General features: G+C 38.1%; 1 protein-coding gene across 1 annotated transcript in view; it reads left to right on the top strand.

Annotated features, from left to right (window-relative positions):
• Positions 1-5,879, top strand: part of ANKRD50 (ankyrin repeat domain 50) — a 59,512-nt gene extending 53,633 nt beyond the window's left edge. The window contains exon 5 of the mRNA XM_045018706.1: positions 3,125-5,879. The gene's annotated coding sequence lies outside the window, so the exon portion shown is untranslated. The remainder of the gene's footprint in view (positions 1-3,124) is intronic.
• The last annotated feature ends 13,080 nt before the right edge of the window (positions 5,880-18,959 follow it).

Raw genomic sequence — 18,959 nt, 5'->3', positions numbered from 1 at the left:
CCTGTGCTTATAGGTGGATTTGCTTGCCTCAGAGATTCACGGCAGCCCTTAGGTTGGCCACTTTTGCTAGTGGCTCAAACCTGCCGCCCACTCAGCTAACCTCGTTACTGGCTAGCATGGGGGAAATGGAGAACAATCCCCACAGTCTGTATCCCACCTAGTGGGTCGGGGAAAGGGCAGATCCCTTTCCGATTTAGACCTTCCCTTCTGGTGTCTCTCTCAGACCAGGTCAGCTCCTCCTGTGTCCAATCAGGAGTTGGGGGGAACCTGGGCCCAACCTCTACACAGGGTTCCAGCCCAGGGCCGTGTGGATAGCAGCTGTCTGTAATGTTCCCTGTGTCAGCTGCATGACAGCGACAACTCCCTGGATTACTTCCCCATGGCCTTCCCCAGCACCTTCTTTATCCTCACTGCAGGATCTTCCTCCTGAAACCTGATCACGCTTGAACTCTTCACTCCGCCAGCAGCACACGCCTCACTCCCTGCTCCTTACACACCCACCTACTAACTGATGGGCAAGGCCGGCGCTTCCATTTAGGCGACCTAGGCAGTCACCTAGGGCGCCAGGATTTGGGGGGGACGGCCTTTTGCCGGGAGGGCGGCAGGCGGCTCCGGTGGACCTCCCGCAGGCGTCCCTGCGGAGGGTCCGCTGGTCCCGCGGCTCCGGTGGAGCATCCGCAGGCACACCTGCGGGAGGTCCACCGGAGCCACGGGACTGGCGGCGAAATGGGTAGAGCTGGCCTTGCGCCTAGGGCACCAAAAACCCTGGCGCCGCTCCTGTTGATGGGAGGTCCTTTTTTAAACCAGGTGTCTTCATTAGCTTGCCTGTCTTAATTGGTTCTAGCAGGTTCCTGATTGCTCTAGGGCAGCCCCTGCTCTGGTCAGGGAACAGAAAATTGTTCATCCAGTGGCCAGTATATTTGCCTTCTACCAGACTCCTGTACCCCACTGGTCTGGATCTGTCACAATATACACTCTTCAAGAAACTGTAAAATATTCTTTCAAGTTACAAGAATAAGTTCTCCTCAACTTTAAATTGAAATATTTAATGTGGCCTATATCCTGCAGTGAGAGAAGTACAGAACAATGCCCTTTTAAAGGAGATGGGATTCTAAATGGCCTTCATGCATCTCATTGTAGGATTGGCTTATGGGACCAGTTTTCTGAGTGTGGGAATTGTGTATTCATACAAAAGTTCTTAAGTATAATTTAAGACTCCAAATGAAATTAATTTTGGTTTCTCACTTTCTACATAATACATTTTCAACCAGAAATTCTGCAGCTTTCAATAGTTTTTTTACAGAAATTATCCAGGAGTTAGTTAAATAGTTAATTCACTCTCCTCCAACCCTTATACCCGCAACATCCTAATGAAGTTTGAGTTTTTGTTAAGGTATTGTGACTTTATTAATAATGATCCCAAACATTTGAGTTTCAGAGGAGCAGCATCTTCCTGAAATGCAAAAGCTTTGTATACACTGCTTATTTCCCATAATATTTCTTTTCTTTGTTTACATTAATATTAGAATGCTGACAGACCAGATTGTTCCTTCTTAGAACAAAAATGTTCTTGTTAGCTGGCTTAGTCTTGCAGCAAGTCAACAAGGATTTTTTTTGTGAACAGTTGCTTATTAGTTTTGTGTCAATCACCTGATAGTTAGACATTCATACATCTTGCTCTAGCAAAAGAAAGAAGAGGGTTTTTATCCCAGGCTGGCTTGGAATGTAGAAGTCATTTTCACTGACGTGTGTCCCTTCCTACCATTCCTAGGCTACAAGTTTAGTTCCTGAGGTTTATTGTAAAGGGAAGAAACCCAGAGTTATTATACAAAACCCTACGCTGCTTCCCCAAATGTTTGATGCAACTCTAATGCTAACCAGTTAAAATAACATGATGGCTCAGAAAAGGGCCATTCAGAGCTTGCCTCTATATAAAACTTTAGTATTACTATCTTTAGTAAACTATCTTCAATTATATAGCAACTATAGCTGCCACCTTGTTTCTAGTAGATGTCTTGGGGTAAAATTTTCCTACGTCACTTAGGATCCTAAATCTTATTAGTAGTCAACAGGACTTAGACTCCAAAGTGTGCTAGTCCTTTTTGAAAATGGGACTTAGGTTCCTAAGGCACTTTTGTGTTTTTGAAAATTTTACCCCTGCTCCATATAATATTTTATAAGGTTAACATGCTGCATAATCAGTCTCTTCGTTTCATAACTCTTCTATAATGTGAGCACCCCAAACACTGTCTTTAAACAATAATTAAGTGAAATGAAATTCAAATAACATGATGGAACTGTGGAAGCTGTGTCAAGGAGTCCACCAGAACAAAACTGTGCAGGAGCATAGATACAATCATTCAATTTGCTAACTCTTTAGAATTATCTGACTTAAATGCATTTAAAATATAAGAAAAGTTTGTGGAAATAACCCCATGTATAATTTTATAACTACATGTTGACTCTATTCATTAGCTCTTTTCCAATTTAACACCTTCCCACCTGCATAGTGTTAAAGTGAAATATGACCAAAGAATAGCTTTTGCATTCTTTTTAATCCTTTTTTACAACTATGTTTTAAATGTAAACTTGCATATCATTTGTTGTGGTGACAGTTAGCTACATGGTGCAGCCTCAAAAGTATCTTTTACTTTGAAGTCTTCTCTATATCTTTGCCACATCCCAATTTAAAAAAAAAATTCCACTAACCAACAAAACAGAGATCAAATACTTCTTGAAGTTCATCTCAGTGCCTACCCAGAAAAATATTTCACAGATTTATCTTATTTTGAGTGAATTACCTATGGAAGATCATGTTAGAAAATATTGCTTCATCATGGAGAAACTCATTGCCAATCTAATCTCCAAGGATTTCCAGGAATGGAACTCCAGCTCTCACCACTTGTTGCCTTTTTTGGGCAATATTTTCAAAAGTTTCCATAGGTATTGGAGCCAGGATGGATAGTGAATGCAATTGTGTATTTTTGTTTTTAAAGAAAATCTTTATTTCAGGACTCATATTTCTAAATATCTTTAGTTAGAAACTGTGTATAGTTGTCTTTCTGTATATACTGTATGTATATGGAATAGTCCCGAATTTAACTTTTTAATTTTGCACTTTTAGGCCAATTCCATGATGCTATGAACAGAAGAGTTTCTGCCTGGAATGGTTTAATCAGCTGCCAGGGATGAAAACATATAATGCTTGGTAGTCCATCTAGAAAACTAAGAATGTGATTACTGCAGTACAATTACCTTAATTACTGTAATGTGCCTAAATGTTAAGGCTGCCTTCTCAGTGTAACACTCTGCGCTTCAGAAGTTTATTTTGTGTACTTTGTACATAATACACAGAATAAGCACTTTTTTCTTAATTGCAGAATATATGCTGTGTTTCCCTGACAACACCTGAAAAATTGTAAGAGCAAGGATTTTTGATATCCTATTCCAAAAGGCTTGATAAATGTGCATGTGCCACAATGAACTATGTATGGGAGGACAGTGCTTTTTGTATTTATTTTATTTTCCTGTGGCAAAAGAAACTAAACATTCAGTTTATACCCTATTTGCATTGCTGTAATGTATGGTTATTTTCCTGTGTATTTCGAAAGTTCTCTCAAGAAAAACAAATCTGGTAATAGTATTTGATGAACTTACAGTACTTGTATGTTCTGTCTGTAAAACTACTCTGTTCAATGGTAGAGATGCAAGATTATAACCATACACCACACCTCTGGGATTTTTTTGTAATAAAATCTTATTTCTACAATTACAGCTTGATATCTGGATGTACAGACTGGCTACCACTGAAAACGATAGGAGCTATGCATGTGCATCCACGGGCAAAACTTAGCCCATACTAAATAGTCTAGTATGATTAAAAAAAAATCAATATTGGGTGCTTAAATACAATGTTCTAAAATGTAAGGCCTGATTCTGCTTTCAATTATGCCTCCATAAGAACTCAGGAATAACTCCATTAAAGTAAGTGAATTTACACCTGTGTAATATTTGTGCAAGCAAGCAAAAACAGGTCTATTGTTTGTAACAATGTCCACTATGAAATTTTCTCCATTTACAAAGGATGAACATGCACAACTCTAACTCTGTCATTCATGAGTCATAAAACTGATTAACACCTGAAACTACAAAGTATATTGCACCATTCACTATTACATAGTCTGACTCATGTAGAAAACGTTAACTTTTATTATCTAAAGTATTTCCTCTAAAGACTTGAATTCAACTTTTCTCATATTGCGATTCTGTGCATTCCCTGAATAGTGTGATCCAAAGTTATGATGATAATGTATTTATAAATTTAGATAAATGGCCCTTGGATGCATATACATTGTACATTCCGGGACACTGAAGATCTTGATAGCTTACTACTATGGTGAATAGTCATCAGAACATAATTAAATTTGATTTTTTTAATTAAAGCACCTCCTTATTCACTCATATTATCAAATGTAAAAAGAAAATCTTTCATAGGCATATGATCTGTAGTAAAATGTAATGTTAGACGTTTACGCCATAGCAATATTGATAATTCTGAAGTGAATGTTTCGAGTATTTAATTTCTTGTCCCTGTGGGATATTTATCAAATAAACATAATGAAACTCTTGCAGAATAGCCTTAAGAATGTTAATGGTTCAGTAAAAAGAGAGTACCAGAAAGTTTCAGCAAACTTGTTATGAACCTTAAGTATAGTGCATTTGCAATACTGTGCAAGAACACAACTTTCTCTTTTTTATTGGGTGTATGTTTTGTTCTGTAGAAAGATATCCCTGAAGGCTTACATTTTCTACTACTTGATTGTCATTGGGATTATATTTATTTAATTTTATTGTTTTGTTTTGTTACAAAGTGCACATTGGGTCAGAGGGCCCATTTCACAACGGGCTACAGTTTCCAGACAGCTTCAAGTTTTTGTATAAATAATATTTACATGTGAAACAGTTGGTGGGTAAACCCCACATATAAATCAACTGAAAGACGACCTGTTGAAAGGTTACTTTCTGAATCAAAATAACAGTTCCTGCAGCTTTTCAGTATTGCTTTGGAATAGAGCATGAACTACTCTGTTAAAATATCCACTTTGATGAGGGTGTGTGAGACATTCCGCATTGGTTTTGTGTGTGATTTTAATATTACACCTTATGTGGTCTATACCATGCTAAGAAAGTAAAACTAATATCCCCCAAATATAAGCAATTCAATTTGGACTTTTAAAATGTTGGGTGATGTCCTGCTGTCTCTACAATCACACAGAAGTCAGTGGGGTTGCACACTTGTAACTCAGACCAGAATTTAGCCTGTCAAATCTTTCTCTGTTCCAGATTTTGTTATTCATAAGCCACTATGTGACTAGTGCTATCTCCTCCTCCTCACATTTCACGTAGTCTCTCCAACAACCATCTCCAGAAGTGATCACAAATTCATGATGGGAAAGCTAGAGAAAGGACTGTCTTGTGAACATTAACAGTACCATATACTTGTGGAGAAAGTCTTCAAAAGAGAAAAGTATTGAAATTTGTCAGACTTTAAAAGGTATTGAGGTACAGTGATGCCCTTTTGTCCTCCTTGTGATCAGTATTGAAAGTATTACCATTGATTTAAAAATGTCTGTTTCCCTCATTACTCTGCTATGCAAATGTATGTTATGCTTAATATCCTCCATCTGATCTGTTCAGTTAACTTGGTTTGCAGATAAACTGTTTTGTTTTGTTTTGTTTTCCCTGGATTGGGTTGTATATAGCCTATAATGTACATTGAATGAATTTCACATTGTAAAATTATTTTATTCCTTGTATTATATTAAGCGAAAAACCCTATGTATATGAAAGTGCATAATAAATATATTTGCTTTTCAGCAGCTATCTGTTTTATTTTACAACCTCCTTTCTTGGGATATTTCAGGAAAAGGTTCTTAAAAATTAGGAAAACTTGACTAGCTTTTGTTAAGCGTCTAATAAGGAAATTAGAATATGATTTTAAAAGGTCATAAGCATTTTAGGCCAACATTTTCAAAACTGGATGCCTGAAGTTAGCTCCTAAGTTCATATTTAGACACCTGTTTGTGTCCTGATATTTCAAAAGTGCTGAGTTCTCAGCAGCTTCCACTGACTTCAGATTTGATATTTCACATTCTTACGAGGCCTTGAAACCAGCAGGAATAAAAGTTATTAGTCTGTTCTGTAACTTGTCCTTCGAGACATATTGTCCATGTTCATTTTTGTTCAGGTGTGTGCATGCCCAGCACACTAGAGTCAGAGATTTTTTTTCCTAAGTGGTGCCCATTAGGTATACGTGCATCCTCAGCAGTCTCATGCTGCTACACAATGTTATAAAGGGTGGAGCCACCTTGGATCACCTTCAGTTCCTTCTTACCGGACAGATGCCAACATAAAGGGGAAGAAGGATGGAATGAATATGTGCAACACATCTCAAATAACACTTACAGAACAGGTTACTAACATTTTTTTCTTCAAGTGATTGCACATCTATTTCATTTCAAGTCACCCACAAGCAGTTAAGTCTGGAGATGTGTTTTGGGATCTATCTGAACAATGACTATAGATCCAAACTTGGCAAAGTCCTTTGTAGGATTTGGGGGCAGAAGGGCAAACATAATTACTGTAAGAAGTTCTTCATTTACCTTTTGTATACTATTTCTGTGGATTTCCTCTAACTATTGACCCACTTTTGGTATGTTCTTTATGCCAAGGAATAACAGCATATGCATTGGATTAGTTCACTGGCTATTTTTCACAAAGACAGCAAAGTATTTCCTGTGAATTAATCTCTAAAGACTATGATGTTCCAGAGTCACACATTTTCTTCTGATAATTATAATATTTAAACAAAATTATTGAACACCTGTTTTTAATCTCTGATCTTGAGGAATATGTAAAGTCAGATTAAACTAATGCTTCAAATCTTCTATACACTCTTTAGGACAATTTCGCTTGTGAGTTGCATGCATTTTTCCAAAAGGCAGTTGGGACTAGTTGGCAGAGTAAACTAATGCAAAGCTTTTCAACTGAAGGCCCTCTGAGAATAATAGAATCATAGAAGATTAAGGTTGGAAGAGACTTCAGGAGGTCATCTAGTCTAACTCCCTGATCAAAGCAGGACCAACCCCAACTAAATCATCCCACCCAGGGCTTTGTCCAGCTGGGCCTTAAAAACCACTAAGAAAGGAGATTCCACCACCTCCCTAGGTAACCCATTCCAGTGCTTCACCACCATCCTAGTAAAATAGTGTTTCCTAATACCCAACCTAGACCTCCCCCCCTGCAACTTGAAACCATTGTTGCTTGATCTGTCATCTGCCATCACTGAGAACAGCCTAACTCCATCCCCTTTGGAATCCCTCCACCCCCTTCAGGTAGTTGAAGGCTGCATTCAAATCCCCCCTGACTGTTCTGTTCTGCAGACTAAATAAGTCCAGTTCCCTCAGCCTCCTCATAAATCATGTGCCTCAGCCCCCTAATCATTTTTGTTGCCCTCCGCTGGACTTTCTCCAATTTGTCCACATCCTTTCTGTAGTGGGGGCCCCAAAACTGGATGTAATACTCCAGATGTGGCCTCACCAGTGCCAAATAGCAGTAAGAAGTTGGCATTGATCTAAATTTTCTACAGTGGAGACAGTTCCAGTGTCAGAAATAAGGTAGACTGAAAAAATCCTACTAGTGTGCCAATAGTTTTATTAAAAGATTCTCAGAAATTCTGTGTAAATCATATCAACCAATTGACTTTTATCATGAAGGTTTAATTTATTTACGTCCCAAAAAGACCTCTCACTTTTATTGTTGTAAGTTTACAATAGACAAGCTGAATCTTGAAACTGAGGTACATTTTATGCTACAGAAATTAAACTTTAAAAAATTCTTGCACTATACCTTTTTTGTCTTCTGTACTCAGTTAAGCTTTGTGTCCTGCAAATGGAGCTTTGCAAGTTAAAAGGGTGCAGAGTGCTTCTGAAGTTACTTCCTGTCTGTGCTAATGGTTGTTCCTTCCCTCCCTTCTCTACTAGAGATGTGGGTGCAACCATTTTGCTGATTTTCTGTATGTTCTGTGTCTGCACTCTCCTGGGGGCTGCTCTAAACTTCTCCAGTTGCTCCAACCGTGCCACTATAATGTGCCTTCACAATGTGCTCCAGTTATGCTAGATTCCTCCTTTCCACCTGCAATGCCTCCTAGCCTGGTGTAGGAGCTGGCTATGCCAACTCTATGCCTGAATGGGACTCCCCAGCTGGGTAGATGAGCCTATTTTCTGCTCCTTTTGTTAGCTAGCCTTGATCTCGCCAGATCAAAGCTAGCTCTGGTATGTCTATAAGAGCTGCAGCTACCTTTAGACATAACCTAAAGTGATGCTGGTTAGAAGTGGGAAATGCTGACCTCCTTTCGACTACATCACTGTGGGGGGAGGAGGGGGAAAGAAATACCTCGTTAAACTCACCTTCAGAAAGTACTGTAACTACTTTTTGTGTCAAGAGTATCTAGTACATTAGAGTCTCATAGTTCATCAGAGTCTCATCTATTATCACAAACTAGAGACTATCCCTCAAAGCAGCACACTTATGAAGAAGTGCTATGCTATGACTGTGGAAACTACTGGCAAAGGTATGTTATTGCATGATTGTCCCTTGTGGAGGTTCCTCTGCAGCTACACCTTGCCCCTGTAGACAGGAAACTAGTCTAGATGGACCATTGGTTAGATCTGAGATACTACCTCCTCTATTGGCAAATGGTATCAATTCATAGATTTTTTTATTATTGTTATTAAGGCAAGAAGTCTGACTTCTCACATAACAGGTCAAAGAACTTCAGCCAATAGTTTGTGCTTACTTTAAACCCTAGAGGTAAATTCTGTAGACGGTAAATCAGTATTCTCTCATCAGATTGTTAAGAGATTTATGAAAGGTTTGCTAAATCTGTATCCTCCGAAAGCAAAGCCTGTTCCAGCCTGGAAGTTAAACGTTGCGCATTCACAAATTATATCGCCTCCATTTGAGCCATTGTCTGGTTGTTCTGTTTCACCTTTCAATTAAGACGGCTTTTATCAGAGCAAAAACATAAGCGAGGAAGGCTAGTGAACTTCATGCCTGGATGGTTGATTCCCCCCAATTTACAGTTCTTCATAAAGACAAAGTACTGGTAGTTCTTCATCCTCACCCAAAGTTTATATTAAAAGTAATTTTGGACTTTTATGTTAACCAATCCATTACTCTACCAGTGTTCTTTCCCAAATGGCATTCAGATAAGTATGAAGCAAAACTACATTGTTTGGACTTTAAAAGAGTGTTATCAATTTAGTTAGGACTAAGGATTTTAGATTTCTCTCTCGTGTGGATAACTGTAAAGGGAATCCCATTTCAGCACAAAAGTTATTTAGGTGAATCAAACTAGGTATAATAGAAGCTTATTATCCCTCACAATCACCCCCTGTTATGTTGACAGCATACTCCACTAGAGTAGTGGCCACAAGTATGTCTAAAACAGGTTCCATTCAGTGAGATTTGCAAAGTGGCCACATGGAATTCATGTTTTACTAAACGTTATGTGTTAAATACTACAGCTAAGTCTGATGCTAAATTTGGCATATCGTCTCTTCAGTCTTTGTTCAGTTAGGACTCCTTACCCTCCATCCAATCTCTTTATATATTACTGAATAAACTACCCCAAGACTGGGAATATGCTGAGGACACTGGAAGAAATAGTTACTTACCTCTAACCAAGGTTTTTTTTCAGATGGACTCAGCATATTCATATGTCCTGCCCTCCTTCCCCTCTTCTGCAGAGTCTCACCTACTCATGGTTCAGCATTAGCGCTGGAAGGGGCTGCACTCCCTTTTATAGCCATACCCTCAGAATGTGTTTGGACATGGAGGGCAAGGGCAGAGAGTGGTGCTTGAGTTATTAATCAGGCACTGCTAGTAGAAGGCTGTGCTGTTCCACGGCACCTGTTGCCACATATGCTGCATGTGCACAGTCCAATGTGAAGAATCTTGGTTACAAGTAAGTAACCTTCATTTATACATAATAGGCCCTGATTCTCAGTTACACAAAGACCTCTTTACATCTATTTTAATGCAGTTTTATACTGTAACAGAATTGCCCCCCCTCCCCAGTGTTTGGGTTTTTCAAAACTATATGGCAAATGATATGAACTGTGCATCTCAACCTTCATTTTTGTGCCATTTCTTTCTTATATTCTGTTATTAATGTAATAGAAATCAAAATAATATATGGAGTTTCCTGTCCTGGGGATTTTTAATGGTTCCCTCATCTTGATTAGATGTCTAACTTTGTGTAGACTTAATTATCTGTATTTAATGTTTGATACTGTCAGTTAAGAGAGATTTACAATATGAGAGACAAGATTTTATATAGGATAATGAATCTTGAGATCTGAAGTTTTTCAGACATAGGACAGGGCAAGAATCTCTGCAGAGAGATTTGTATGTCCTTCCACTTATTCTTATCTGTAAACGGTAGAGAAAGAGTGTGATGAACCGTTAAAGAACAGGCATGATTAAAGGGAAGAAGTAGTTATTTATTTTATTTTATTTTTGTTCAATTCACTATCTGCCCTTTCCAGAAGTGATTATCATAAAAATGAATGTTAATGCCAGTGATAGATACATAATTGATAGCAAACGTAAATTAAGTCGTCATTTTGTCCACAGAATATATTCAGTGAAGATAAGAGTGCAAACCTCTCACTCTGTCTTGTTACTCTTTTCTGGATGGAAGAGATGTAGTTCATTCCCTGTGGCCTCCGGAGATTCAGACCTGTTTGAAATTGTTTTTTAAATGATTCATCTAATAATTTTTTAAGATGTGAAATTAAATTACTCAGGGCTATTCTTATTTATATTAAGTAGTATCTTGCTTCTCAAATGGTCACATGGATTTGCAGTAAGGGTGGCAGCATCTGACCCTCAATAAATATTAAAAACAATGAGGAGTCCTTGTGGCACCTTAGAGACTAACAAATTTATTTGCGCATAAGCTTTCATGGGCTATAATCCACTTCATCAGATGCATGGATGAAATGGGTTGTAGCCATAAGGACTCCTCGTTTCTACTGATACAGACTAATATGGCTACCCCTCTGAAACCTGTCTCAATGAATATTGTTGAACTAGGTCTTATGATAATTATGGTGGTGGTTTTTATTTTGTCTGTTCACTAGGAACTGGCTTGAAACTGCCAGCTCATTATATAAAGGCTGCTAAACAGCTATCAAATGATAATGATGATGACTACTACTTTTGGTCACCACTGACCTGCATCAGATCAGAGAAGTGACTTAGCCATAAAAGGCTTTTTATTATTATTAACAGGTGTTTTGATATAAAGATCCTGTGGCAATTAAGTCCCAACTGCATGTGTTTAAGCAATCATGTTTGCCATGGCATGCATTTAGGGTAATTTATATTAATATTATACAGTATAGAATGGGGGAAATGCTCCTTGAAACAAAAGAACTTCCAAACATATTCAGTGAAAACTTGTTTTACAGCAAGCAAGAAAAAACGCATGAGTATTAGAGAGTCTTATTGTACCCAGAAAGTTAGGAACAACTGAGTCCTTTTAGCAAAGAGACAAAAGACACTCCCAAGAGAATGAAATGCATAATTAATGTATCCTTGCTTGCCAGACATCAGGGGACAATGACTTCACATCAGAGCCAGACAACCCAACAAACCGAACCAGAGGAGGGCAATTTAGACATCAAAACCTAATTTGTATATGAGCCACTAAATTTTCAAATGCTGGTCAGCACAAACACAGAAGAGAGGTCATACAAGTGCACACTCTGCCAAACCTAGATGTTTCCAAAGGGAAAAATGTGAGTGCAAATATTGCAAAATAAAAGAGGTTAAGAAACTGGAGACTTATTTGAAATTGTGCCTGGTAGCAAAAATGCAGATGACTCTCTATCCAACCTAGTCAGGCACAAAAAACCTATGTTAGAAAATTGTCTGCAGTTCAGTATTCAGATACACTTTCAAATCCGCCAAACCATTAGCAGGGTTGGCAGAAGGAAGAAGATTGCCAAACTTCAGCCAGGCCAATGTGAAAGGAATGCGTCTGATCTCAAGCAATGATTAAGAAAAGCTAAAGATGTCCCTCTAACATTTCTAAAGTTTGCCATATTGAAATAATCTATTGTACAGTTCCTGAGTTTATCTAAAATATTCTTATTATATATATGACAATTTGTCTCCTCTAGTTTTATTAGAACAGATCTATTAAGGTTTTATTAGTTCCTTGTGCAGTCACTTAAAACAGGTTTCACTATCTTTTATAGAAGACTGGTTTGAGCAGTATGATCCAATTTAGAGCCTAGCCACAACCTATTCTCTGGGGGAGATATCAAATGTACTTCAAAAGCACAGATCATGAGATCATTTGGAGCTTGTGGCCGCCCTGCTCTTACACAGAATAAGAGTTTGTGCATGGGGGTTGAGCTTATTCACAGTGTCACAGTATTTACATGAAAAACATAGCAATGCTATGAAGGAACAGACACAGTTGCCAGTTCTGCTCGATTCACTTTTTATTCACCAGTAAACAGAAAATAAGGAACAATGTGAAATATTAAAACCTCTACAGCATATGCAACTGCTATGCAGTAACAATCCTAAATGAAAAGTGGTTCACAGATGCAAATAGAGAAGGGCCACTCCTCTCAATAAAGTATGTACAAATATATTAGCAGCTGGATTAAGAGGAAAATGAGTCTGACAGATTCATGCTGTTCTTCATTTCCTGTGCCTTAGATTCGCCAAGCCACATTTTTTAAAGCAAATATCTGCTTTATGTAAACAATGTCATTGGTTTTTTCAGTATGTTTCCATTTTACTCTAAGCTGTTTAATTTTTTTGTAAATGACTTAAATGATGATTGGCAGTTGCCAGCTAGTGTCAAAATGTTTTAAGCTTGATGTTCCCAGCAGTCTGTTTATTCCTTTAAAAATAAGACTCCCCCAGGGCTGAAATATTGCCAAATTCAAATCATTCCTCACTCTTCCAGCCTTCCAATTCAAGAAGAATCATTTTGTCTGATAACTGTCCATCATATGGCCAAATTATTCCAGTTCTATCCATTGACTTCAATAGAGAGGAACCACTGTAACTGGGAGCAAACTTTCCCAGATTTTTTTTCCTGTCAAAGTTTCAATCATGCCCAATGCTTTTGTCTTTTACTCAACAATTGACACTGGGAGAACTCAGTGCCTAACCCAAAACAGAGGATACTTAAAACACACACAAGTTATTAATCCAGTTTCAAAGGACTGCATGTAATTTCACATGTGAAGCTCTCGTTACTTATAATGAAAGTCATGTAACTAAAATTCTGCACATCATATTGAATATATATTGGTAAATGATTAGCATGTGGCTTTGATATTTTAAATTATTTATACTATGTGGCATCCAGTAAAATAAATATTGAAGGCCAGATTTTCAAAGTAGTTGCTTAATGTGTGAGTGCTCTTCCATCTTGCCCCCTCTAGTTCAATGTGTATATGGTGCTATTTGGAATGCTGAGGTGCCTTAATATGTTGATGACACACAGGTTTATGCCTCCATCTTGGCTGACCCACCCAGAGGGGTCAATTACTTCAGTCAGTGTCAGTGTGAGACTGAGGCATGGATAAGAGCTACCTGGCTTAGTTTCAGGGTAAGGGATATTGTCTCTTCAATTCAGGGTAGATCTGCACTATTTGTTGTTCAGAGTTATAATATAAGCAATCTGGTAGGATTCCCAGCTACTACTGTAAGATCAGGTAGCAGCAATGGCCAGATGGTTGCAACTATTCCTCTGTAATGTGGACTGTCATCCATGCTTTTGTTAGTTTAAGATTATACATTGTGCTTCCTTGGGCGGACTGGCTAGACTCTCAGTACAGTTTAGAGCAGCCTCTTGCTTGCTCTAAGCCACATTCAGCTGCAGCAACACTAAAGTAACTCTGTAGCTAAAAATAGCTGCAGTGCATTAGCACTCCAGCCCCACACATCTTCCCTGGTTATGCTCCCAGTATACCACCTATACTCAGGACTGCAGCGAGCAGGGGGTGCAGCTGAGAGTTATTCCAGCAGCCCTGTGCTTCCTAAGGAAGCCCTGTAAATTGAAAGCATTCCTAAAGTATGAGATGCATGCAGCCAGTTTACAACCCATGAACGCCATCAGAGGTGTAAAGGGCCTGGAGCTGGGCAATGAATCAGGACCGCTAAATTATGCTATGTTTTGTGGCATTGCTACAGTTGATGTGAAAAGCAGCAGTCTAAAGTTACTTACAAAGAAACACTGAATATATTCTATATAGACTTTGAGCTAACTTTTTAGTTTGTCTAGATCTGATCCATGTATCTGTGGCTCACAAGAAAGGTTAGTTTCCAGCAAGAGGTGTGTACTGTGATTAGTATGGTGCCTGTCTCAGCTTTCTTTTTGAGGTACCTAGTTATCAACTTTTTGGCAGAATTCTCCCTCTGTAATTATGTTGTTTAGGAGAAAGCTAACAATACATCTACTCATTTTCTATGCCATTTAATCCTGAAATATCTGTTCAAAGTCATGTTTACTGTGAAGTCAGAGATTAGTTTACTTTAAGACAATCCAAATGTAGAATGACTGAATACTCTTAGCTAACTGTTGCTAAATAACCCCATCAGTGATTGGCGAAAGATGAAAAATCTTGAAAATGTAGAATAGGCTGACTATTCTACAGAGCAAAAATATCCATATAAATGCAAACTGGGCTTTTTAAGCATCCAAGCTCAATACTTGACCATTGATTTATCTTAATTTGTGTTGTAGTAACTAATGATGTTCAAAGTATTTGTCCAAAAAGGGACACAGAAAGTAGTACAAATCACCTCCATTACATATTCCATTTTCTGCTTACTGTTTTGTAACAGTGCATCCATATTCATTGATTGACACAGTTATTTATCAGCAGTTTACTGATCAAATTGTTTTATTACTGGTTTTTATTCATGGTATATTTTTACAAGTTACAAAACTGGTACTCCACTATAATTGTAATATTTTACTCTCCAGTCCAGAAACAATTATAATAACTGTTAGCTATGTGACAGATAATGTTGGAATGCTTTCTGTGTTTGGATAATCATTCTACTTGACACTGTACACACTGCTTTAGCATTCACGCTTCTCTATCATGAAAGTCAATGACTCACATACTCAGTGAAAGATGAGAAGCTGACTTCAATCTCCTTAAATTTTATCCTTCGATTTTATGCTGACCAACATAACCAGGTTTAAAGAGAACAAAAGATTATTGTTCATAAAAGAAGAAATATGCTCAGGCTGTAATCATTAGTTAGTCCCTGCTGTGGCACTGCACTAAATTTGTGTTGTATTTCGATCTTGCAACATAATTATAGGGTAAAACCCTGCAGTTCTCGCTCAGTCAATATTCACAGTGATGTTCCACCCTCCTTGTAGGCTTTCTTAACCACATGAAATAAGAGCTTGCTCTGGCAGATTGCTACCACTATGACCTAAACTCCAGGTCAAAGCTGAATAAGTTCTGTTTTCATTTGGTGATTTGGCCCTATTAGGCTTGGTCTACACTGCAGTAGTTTGCCACAGCTGGAAGCTGTTGTGAATATTCAGGTTAACTGATGCAATGCTGAATGTGGCTTCCAACATTGGCAGGTGCCAGATGCATCAGAGGGAATGTACAGAACAGGGCAATTATCAAGTGATCCACCCCCTGTCATCCAGTCCGAGACAGAGCTGCTGGAACAATTTGTATAGTGGGGGTGCTGAGAGCCACTGAACCAAACTGTAAACCCTGTATATAATGGAAACCATTTCATGCCAGGGTGTATGGCTTAGAACACCCAGCGCATGGGATTGTGTCCCTGACCATCTTGGCTAACAGCCATTGATGGACCTATCCTCCATGAATTCATCTAATTCTATTTTTTAACCCAGTTATACTTTTGGCCTTCACAAGATCCCCTGGAAATGAATTCCACAGGTTGACACAGTTTGTAGTTCTGCAATTTCATATTAGCATTCCTTCAGAACTCTTGGGTGAATACTGTCTGGTCCTCATGACATTACTTTTTAATTTATCAGTTTGTTCCAAAACTTCCTCTATTGACACCTCAGTCTGGAGAAGTTCCTCAGATTTATCACCTCAAAAGAATGGCTCAGATGTGGGAATCTCTCTCATATTCTCTTCAGTGAAGACCGATGCAAAGAATTCATTTAGCTTGTCCATAGTGGTCTTAATTTCTTTGAGTACTTTTTAGTCCCTTGATTGTCCAGTGATCCCAGTGATTGTTTGTCAGGTTTCCTGCTTCTGATGTACTTTAAAAAAAAGTTATGGTTAGTTTTTGTGTCTTTTGCTAGTTGCTCATCAAATTCTTTTTTGGCCTGCCTAGTTATACTTTACCATTTGACTTGCCAGAGTTTGTGCTCCTTTCTATATTCCTCATTACAGTTTGACTTCCAATTTTTAAAGCAGCAAAGAGTCCTGTGGCACCTTATAGACTAACAGATGTATTGGTGCACGAGCTTTTGTGGGTGAATACCCACTACATCGGATTCACCCACGAAAGCTCATGCTCCAATACGTCTGTTAGTCTATAAGGTGCCACAGGACTCTGCTGCTTTTACAGATCCAGACTAACACGGCTACCCCTCTGATACTTGACAATTTTTAAAGGACATCTTTTTGCCTCTGACTGCCTCTTTTACTCTGCTGTTTTTTGCCCTCTTACTTTTTTTAATTTGGGGTATTCGTTTAGTTTGAGCCTCTATTGTGGTGTTTTAAAATTGGTTCCATGCAGTTTTCAGGCATTTCACTCTCATGACTGTTCCTTTTAATTTTAATTTAACTAACTTCCTCATTTTTGTGTAGTTCCCCTTTTTGAAGTTAAATGCTACCATGGTAGGTCAAATCATGTTCACCATTGTGTCAGCTAATTGTGATTAAACCCTAATCTCTTTATCCTGGTCTATGCTGACTGCTGAACCATGTTCAGCATTGTGCCAGTCAACACATTCTTTAACAACCATCTACAGTCACAATAATATTTTAAAGTGTAAACCCTGCCCTACGTTTGTTGCAATATTTAAAGAGTGCAGGTTCTAGCAAATACAAAATTGAACAAAGCTTCCTTCACTATCCCCCAGCGCCCAGCATCCAAACTACAAAGCAGTTTCTCAGGTGATTCTGGACCAATGGACTATAATGTAATTTGGACTATGTATGGTTCCAACTAATTATAGCTGCTTATACAGCTGTTTACATGACTTATAAGTTGTCTAGAGATAAAAATGTTTAGTTGCTCAGATGATATTGTGCTCAGTGCAGAGTCAGAAAGGCTTCTAAAGCTGTGTATTTCAGCCACAGTTCGTTGCTGGAGTTTCTGGGAAACTGGAGTTTCTGGGAAATGTAAAAGAATTATTTTGATTTTAACAATACATAATTCTGTTTGAGAGAAACAAAATAAAATAGACCAAATTTTACTCTCACTTCTGCAAAATATCTTAACTGAAATCAGTGGGGATGCTTTAGATTTACACTAATTTATATTACCTCGCCCATTTAATATGTACAGTTGTGAATAGGTTTGTGCAAATGAGTCACTTTCTCCTACATTTAAGCAAATGCACTAATTGTATTGCTTGTCTATGCGATGCTAAGCTATGCATTCGTATTTTATAATGATGTTCCATGCTGTGGATATTAAACTGTTCTACATATACCTTGTTGAAAATCAGCTTTAAGGGAAAGGTCATTCCTATTTACAAAAGAGAGCTACAATATTATTTCAAACAGCGGTTAATTTATATCAATTAAAGGACACAAAATGATTGCCATTATTTACCAATATATGAAAAATGTCCTTATTCCCCTAAAATAAACAGAATTATCTGTTCTTATAAACATATAAAATCTGTTGGAAGCCAGCTGCAGATGGAGATATAATAATTAATATTGATCTTGGTATGCATGTTTCAAGAGTTATAGATATTCTTTTCACCTACAGACTCTGCAAATAAATACAAACTTCCAAACAGTTAAAGTGACTCAGAACAAGACCCATAAGAATTTTGAACCTAATGTAGCTTGAAACTGACTGAAAGATATGCTGCAAATAGCTTTTAATAGCTGGTATTTATTGCACCATGTTCATCTTTCTCTTACTTAAAACTATGCCACTTGACCTGTAGCCTTCTTGTGCTATGATCAGATTTCAAGAGTCAAGCCAGATCAGTGTTTGGATGGGAGAACTTTAAGGAATACCTCAAGTACTGCAGACAATGGTATCTAAGATTCAGTATGTATCACTCTTCCATCTGACTCAGCACTAAACCAAAGTCTGATGCTAAGGGGTACTGTGTTGTTACAATTTCTGTTCTTTGGGAAAAAATGAGGTTCTTGGAGCAGTTATCAACATGTATTCCATTTCTGGTGTACGTGAACCCTATGTGTACAAAATTGGATTGTTTTGAATAGCAGTGTATAATGTAGCAATTTTATAGCTACAGTGCAAGACCCAAGAGGGGAGTCACATGGATAATGGAGACAATTTTAAAAGGATATGGGGATGTTTTTCAAAGGTGACAGGTGTCTCGAAGGAAAACTCCGACTAGAAGTAGACCACACAATAGAACCTATCTGCTTCCACAAAGGAAAATTCCAGAGGCACTACATAATCCAGTATGCAAGGAGCTCAAAAATCTACAGAGCAGGAGTATCATAGCACCTGTAGAAGCCAGTACAGCCTGAATAGAAAGCATAGTGGTGGTAAAGAAGCCATCAAGCAATTTATATATCTGAATACACCCAAAGCCACTGAACCTGACATTGAAAAGATGCCACTATCCACTGCCCACAACTTTCCAAAGCCAGAATCTTTATAGTCTGAAGTGAGCACTGGGTTTTGGC

The sequence above is a fragment of the Mauremys mutica genome, chromosome 5 (genome assembly GCF_020497125.1).
Source record: "Mauremys mutica isolate MM-2020 ecotype Southern chromosome 5, ASM2049712v1, whole genome shotgun sequence".
Classification (NCBI taxonomy): Eukaryota; Metazoa; Chordata; order Testudines; family Geoemydidae; genus Mauremys; species Mauremys mutica.
The sequence above is the reverse complement of the archived record's forward strand: the minus strand, read 5'-3'. Positions and strand labels throughout refer to the sequence as shown.